This window comes from Echinops telfairi, unplaced genomic scaffold, assembly GCF_000313985.2.
Source record: "Echinops telfairi isolate 266 unplaced genomic scaffold, ASM31398v2 ScPeMD7_7457;HRSCAF=8495, whole genome shotgun sequence".
Taxonomy (NCBI): domain Eukaryota; kingdom Metazoa; phylum Chordata; class Mammalia; order Afrosoricida; family Tenrecidae; genus Echinops; species Echinops telfairi.
In genome coordinates, this window is record NW_022111357.1 from 15,454,102 (window position 1) to 15,461,883 (window position 7,782).

The following is a 7,782-nucleotide window of genomic DNA, read 5'->3' on the forward strand; positions in this document are numbered from 1 at the left end:
AGTTCAAATCCACCACTAGTAACTGCTAATAGGCTGGAGGTTTCTATCTGTGATGATGAACATGCTCAGGAGTTAAATGGTTGCCCAACCTTGTGAGTACACTAAACACTGCTATGCTTTAAAATAGTTCTTTTTGATAGTATATTAATTATATCTCAATTAAAAATGCTCATTGAGGAGCATTATACAAAATGTCTGACCAGTAACCCTCAAAATTGTCAAGTTCATCAAAACAAGAAAGATAGGACCAACTATCACAGAAGACACAGAAACCCTGCTGGCATGGTAGGCTAGGCTTTGGGCTGCTAACATCAATGGACAGCAGTTCAAAACCACCAGCTGTTCCACAGGATTAAGATGAGGCTTTCTACTCCCATAAAGATTTACAGTCTCAGAAACCCACAAGAGCAGTTCTACTCTGTCCTATATGAGTCAGGATGGGCTCAAGGTCAGATTATAGGATTATGAAATAGAAAAATCTGTGCGGGACCAGAATATATATATATATTAGGTAAAACCTAAGGACATTTTGTTATTTGTTGCCGTTGCGTTGGCTCCATTGCCTGCCCACCCCGGTACAACAGAATGCAACGTGGCTGAGCAGCATCGACTCGACTTGAATGATGCTGCGATCCACTGTAGCAGCCACTGGGGGTGGAGTGCCTTCCAACCAAGTGGTTCATCTCCAGGCATGATAGCACTGCTTATTCTGTTGTGATCCATGGGGTTTTCATGGTCAAGTTTGTAGAAGCAGGTTTCCAGGCCTGTCTTCCTAGTCTGTCTTGGTCTAGAAGTTTCCCTGAAACCTGTCCACCATGGGTGACCCTACTGGTCATTGAAAGGGTGGCATAGCAAAGATGGTCTAGCTTCCAGCATCGCAGTGACACACAGAAGCGGCCACAGCACGACCAACTGCCACATGGACGGGGGCCGAAAGAGTACAGACTGCATCCGTGTTGTCCATTGATGGTGGCAGGGGCACCATACTCGGGGGAGGCTCTGATAGGGCCAAGTGGGTGTGGGCTCTTCAGGAACTCGCTTTGCAAATTCCAATAAAGACATTCAGAAGTAGACGTTTCTTCACAGTCACCGAGGCACATGCCTCTTAAGTTGTGGCATGTCAGTGGGAGGGAGTTTGGTGGAAAATGCCTGAGCTATTGGAATGCGGCGGCACCCACTGACTCGGAGGTCCTGCCCAGAAAAGTCCCTGGGCTCTGTCTCTGCTTAGCCCTTGATCTGCTGGTTGCCAGGGTTCCTTTCCTCAGCACAAATGCCCCTTTATGAAGGAGGAAACGGGATATGCAGTGCACGCATGGACCTGCACTGCTCCTTTCCTGCTGTGGGACCTGGGGGCTGTGCCTCCTGGGCTCAGGGCACAGAGCACTGAGGGTCAGGTCCTCCTGTGTGGTCTTGGGGCTGCCGTCCTCCAGCTGCACTCGCCCAGCATCTTGTGTTGTTCTTGGACTCCACCGCTACATCGCCCAGAAACCTGCTGGAGGTTGGGGGCGGGGGTGGGGGAGGGGGGGCTGCCAACCGGTGCCCTGGCACCTTCTCACCCTTCCTCCTCCACCTGGAGAGCACTCCCTGGCGCTGTCAGCACTGTTTCTGTGGAGAGCACAGGAGACCCTTTGTCTCACCAAGCCCCCTCCTCCAGCGTTCTGGAGAGTTGTTTGAGCAGGGGGACATTCTCTCCTGAAATCCAGGCATGTTTTATACAGTGGCTGCAGCTGGCTCCTTAGCATCATCTTCCCAGAGCCACATTTAAGTCCTGGTCTACATTTTCAGAGGAAGGGAGCTTAAAGAGAGGTCATACCCCACTCTTGTTAGCTTCTGTTCTCCTCTGAGAAGCTGATCCAGCTTTCTGGCACTCGGTAACATTCTGATTTTACAGTAAATTCTAATAATAACACCCACATCTACAGGGCTTCCTTCTGTGCCAGACGGGACTGGGCATTTTACATCCATCAGCTCAGTTAAAGTTCCCTACCTCTAAACCCGCTGCCCTGCAGTTGCTTCTGGCTCCAGAGGATCCAATGGAAGACAGTGGCACTGCCCCCCGGGGTTTCTGAGGCAGCAATCTTTAGGGAAGTTCACTGCCACGTCTCCCCAGAGCAAAGTAGGGGTAGGTTGGGATCATTGATCTTTCTGTGAGCAGCCCAAACAGGGCATACTAGAGGAAGCAACTGTTTCCCATGATTAGACAGCAGGAAGCTCAAGGCTTGTCGCCAGGAAGAAAAACAGCACAAGACAAGCCCCCCGCCTGCTGTGGGTGTTTGTCCGACGGGAGGGGGATCAAGTGGGTATTCTCAGACCTTGGTTGGTCTCAGGGGTGAGAGGGCATGGCCCTGAGGATGCTGACTAGAGAACCCAAGAACTGGAGTGGGTTGGAAAGGGGTGTCGAGTCTCACAGAGGAGTTGGGAGGGACACAGGGTGGGCTGGGAGCCTCTTGACCTGTTCCCCAGATTGGCTGAGGCCCCTGCACAGGCTGACAATGGAAAGGCTTGCTCGGGAGAAGCGCCTCTTATTCAGCTGTGGCACCTTAGTCTGCAGAGCGGGTGGCAGCAGCAGCAGCAGCTGATTCCAGGTTGGGTCATCTTTGAGAGGGGTACTCGCTGGGAATTGTCTGTGTTCCAGACTGTTCCCTTGGGAAAAGGAGCAAGGACAGATTGTCTGGGGCTCTGCTGAGTGCTGCCCACCTGCTGGCAGTGTGGCAAAGACTGGCAGGGATGGTGCCCGGGTTGGGAGCAGTGGGGTGGACTGAGGTCACAGCCAACAAGGGGTCACGGGATCCATCCCAGTCATTTTCCAGGTGGGAAGACTGGCAGGCAGAGGGGAGGGGACTTGCCAGGGTCCTACTGGGCAGACCTCCCGGGGCTCCTTGGATCCAGTGATCAGGCCCCCCAACCGCCAACCCCACCCGCCCAGGCAGTTCCTTAGGGCTCGCAGGCTGCGGCCTGTGTGTCAGAAGCCCCTTCTCTGACTGCAGGAGACCAGGGCAGTAGTGGGGTGACCAAGGCCAGCAGCCTCCTGCAATTGCTGATTTTTTTCACCTTCTTCCCCACCCTGTCACTTACCTCTCCCACCGCAGCTCTTGGTTTAAACCCCTGTCACTCACGGATTAAAGACCCTGCAGTTACATGTGACCTGAAACCCCAAGGTTGGCCCTGAGCCCCACCTTTATTGTGGCTCACGCATCCCCACCACCAGCCTGCCCACTGTCTCCCAGCTGAGGGAGATACCACAACCCTCCTTCCTGGCAGAACCCCCTGAATGCTGCTCAGATAATGTAGAGAAGTGCGACCGAAGGGGGACCAGCCCGAGCCCAGGGGTGCACACCTGTGCACCTCAGGGAAGAACCCGGATGTTGCCCTGGAGGAGGGCCTAAAAGGGAATGTCCCCCAGATGAGCTTACCCAAGGCCTCCCCCTAACCTATGAAGTACTTTACGCTATCACCACACTGCGTCTAGACACAGTGAAGTTTGCGTCCCCACTCACTGCGCGTGGGTGACTGTGGGCTGGTCACCTCCCTTCTCAGACCGTCCATCCCCCACAGGGCTGTTAGACAAAATAGATGCTGAATGGAAATCACCTATCTTGTCAGTTCTTTGTGCATGGCAAATGTCCCACTACCCCCCACCTGCTGGGCTACACATTCACCCATGGAAATCTAGAAGCGCGATAGTTGCCATCTAGTGGATGTCAACTCATGACGACCCCCCATGTGTATCGGTGTAGAACTATGCTCTACAGGTGTCCATGGCTGGGCAACAGGGACCATCCAGCTCTAGGTAGACTCGAACCTCCAACCTGGGGGCTAGCAGGCACGCATGTGAATCGTTCGGATCGTCCATGGTGGGCCGGCTCAAGTAAGATGGGTCCAACCTGTGGGACATGCAGTGGGGCTCCACCTCAGCCCATTGCCCCTGCCTCAACCTTGAGCTTGCCCCATCCTCATCACAGTCCTTTGGGGACCTCCAAGACCTCTCCACGTTCTGGCCCCCTCCCCTGTCCTGCCAGCCTGCCCCTTGAGGTCTACCTGTGCAGAGAAGCCTCCATTCCTGCCAGCAAGTTCCAGGCCAGCTACGATGCTCCACACTGAAGCTGAGCCTCAGAGTGATTCCGATGTTGTGGACAGTTAGTTACAGGTGTGGGGCTTGTGTGTGCGTGCGCCCGTGTGTCAGTATGCTCCTGTATGCGCATGCAGGCACATACCTCGTGTGAGGGGGTGTTTGCGTAGGTGCATTTTCATACGCCTCTGTGTTCATGTTCCAGGGAACTGCCTGTGAACACCTCTGTGTGAAGGTGTGTGCATGGTGTGTGTGGATGCCTATGGGCCACATGAGTGGTGTGCTGGGCCAGGCGGGGATGGGGGGTGATCTCTCCCTGGGGAGCCTCAGCGCTGGGAGGGCCTCTGGGGGCCAAGCTGGGAGGCTTGTCTGAGACGACAGCTGGAAAGACGAAGGTGTTTCTGAACCCCGGTTGATGAGGGTCGCTGGCTCTGGGCTGGGCTGGGCCTATCACACGCGGGCTGCCTTTGGTGAGAGGAGCTCACACTGTGCTAGTAACTTCACAATCCAGCCTCCCTCCCCCAACCTACGTTCCAAATGTACTGGACACGCCTGACCGTCCAGCTCCTTCCATTGACAGGACCAGTTCTCAACAGTCAACCAAGCTGGCTCGCTCCTCTGGGCAGGGCTCTGCCATCAGGGAGGGTCTCTGAGTGGCAGCTGCACTCCCTGCCTGGGAGACTTCGGTCCACCTGGGGAGTAAAGCCGCCCCTGGCGTCTGCACCGGAGAGATGCTCTTCAGATTTTCGGATGACAGGTTCTTGGAGAAAGAGATCGCCTGGTGGACCAGAGCAGGATAGAAACCCCCACAGGGCAGAGCCGCTGGCTGAGCCTCTCGCAGTGGGATTTAATATACAACAGGGAAAAAAAGACGTGCGCTATGGAATAAAGCAGCTCAGGTCCAGAGGAGGGAGGGGGGTCTGGAGATGGCAGTTGACAGGGAGCTCAGTGGGAACCTACAGGCTGCTGTAGCTCTCACGTCACCTCTCCCGTCCCACACTCCCCCGGCCCCGGTCCAGTTCTTCCCTACCCATGGCTGTTCCCAAGGGGTGGAGTGACCCAAAGCCTGGTTAGCTGAATGTCTTCATTACTTCCTGTTGTGTGCCGAGAAGTCCATCCCAGCGCAGAGCAACCCTGTGAGGCAGAGTGGAGCTGCATGAACAACTCCTAGGCTGTCAGCTTTACGGGGGCAGGTCGCCACGGAGCCACCGGCGGGTCCCACTGAATGATCTCTTGGTTAATAGCTGAGTACCGAACCATTGCAACATGAGCACTCCTGCTCGGGTCCCTAGCGTTGCCATACCAACAAGAGCAACAAGAAATCGCACAGGGGTGACTCTAAGACACAGAAATTCAGCCTCAGTCTGAAGTTCAAAGTTCACATTCAGGATATGGCTCAAAGGCAAGTCCTCTGTCTTTTGCAGTGGCTGCTAGCAATCCCTGGTGCTCCTGGCCTTATAGATGCACCTGCTGCGTGTGCCTGTCTTTGACGTGGTCTTTTCCTCCCGTTTCCTTTTTGTCAACACACACCACTCAGAAGTGCTTAGGCTTAGGACCCACCTACGCTGCTATGCCCACATTAGCATCGCAAAAGGCAGCTTCTGTTTCCAAGCAGAGTCATATTTACAGATACAGAGGTTAGGGCTCCCATTTTCTCTCAGAAGGACACCAATCAATCCACAGTAAGTAAGAAAAGCAATACCAATAATGGTACTAGTCCCTCACTAGCAAATACTTGCACTGCACTAGGTAGTCTCCTGGTCTTGCTTCTCATAATAAGCTTGAGAGATGGGTCTTACTGGTATTATTTTCTGTGTGCAGAAACCGTGGCTCAGAAAACCTCAGCAATACAAAGAGGGAAGTGGCAGAGCGGAGGGTCTAGCCTGTCTTTATCTGACCCCAAAGCCCGCACACTCTGTACATGTGCTGATATCTTTGAGGCCACGTGAACAGAGGCGCTGGCTCTAGAAAAAGGGCAGTGAGAGTCCTGCTCAAACAGGAAGCTCAGACCCTGTGCCATTCTGAAAGTCACCTCTCAAGGAGGTCACGGCCCCCTGAGCTTTTCCTCTAGGCTCAGCAGGGCTCCTGGATTAAGTACCTCACTCAGTCATTTCACAAGGCTCCTCTTGTGTTCCAGCCCCTTTCTGGAGACTAGAGTCAGAGAGCTGAAGAACATTGGCCAAGTCTCTACTCCTGGCGTTTACATCCAAATAAGGAGTTTACATCCTAGGAAAGGATACAGATAATAAACAAATAAGCGTATATCACATGGGCGAAGTTGTATGAAGAAGAGGATAGAGATGAGGCAGATGGCATTAGAGAAAGCTGCCAAGGAAGACTTGAGGAGGCGACATTTACGCAGAAAATGAAATTAATTCAGAGACCGAAACTCGTCGATAATTGTCAAGAGAATGTTCCAGTCACAGGAAACGCCAGCAGCAAAAACTGAAGTAGGAATGGACATGATGTGCTCAAGGAACAGTGGAAAGAAAGGACACTGTGGCTGGAGCCAAGTCCGTGGGCCCGGGCACGGGCCAGGAATCGGGCAGTGAGAGACTGGCCGGAGAGTCCATTAGTTTGCAGGGCATGGCGAGGATGTTATTGTTAAGGTTGAGAGGACTTGCTGCAAAGTTTTAAGCAAAAGAACAATGTGATCTAATGTGTGGTATAAGAAGACTATACTGTGGCTGCTGGGTGGGAAAGAGGTCCCTGGGGCAAAAGTAGAAGCAGAGTGACCAAGGGAATGGGATGACAGAATCCTAGGGTATAGGAAGTGGTCAGTTCAACTTAGAGTTATTGAAGGAATACGATGCTCATACTAACAAGAATAAGAACCTCAGGTGGACATGAAACCTGACCTTCAAATTCTGACAGACAGTCACAGAGACCAAAAGGCGGGCCCATCTCAAGCCCATCGGCAAAGCTACTGGAAAGGTGCAGGCACTAGCCAAAGATGAAGCGTGCAGCTGATGGAAGTAGTAACCTTCCCACCCCAGAGATGCAAAGCAAAAGCCAACTCTCAGGTCGGCCTCGATCCAAATCCTCCCTCCTTTTATTATCTGTGCTACGTTTGGCTACTTGACCACACTGAGCTTCACCGGCCTCATCTGTAAATCAAACCGATATCTACTGCATCGGGTGGTTCCATGTAATATTTAATGTCCTCTGCACAGTACTTCGAACATAGGAGATGCTAAATAAGTGGTGGTGGTGATGAACAGGGTGATGATGGTACTGATGAGGTTGGTATAGTGGTGTTGACAAGAAGGAGGAAGAAAATGATGATGATGATGATGGTGGTGATGGTGATGATGATGATGATGATGGTGATGATGATGATGATGATGATGGTGGTGGTGGTGGTGATGATGATGATGGTGGTGGTGATGATGGTGATGGTGATGGTGATGATGATGGTGATGATGATGATGATGATGGTGATGGTGATGATGGTGATGATGATGGTGATGATGATGATGATGGTGATGATGATGGTGATGATGATGATGATGGTGATGATGGTGATGGTGATGGTGATGATGATGATGATGATGGTGATGATGATGGTGATGATGGTGATGGTGATGGTGATGATGGTGATGGTGATGATGGTGATGGTGATGGTGATGATGATGGTGATGGTGATGGTGATGGTGATGATGATGATGATGATGATGGTGGTGGTGGTGGTGGTGGTGGTGATGATGATGATG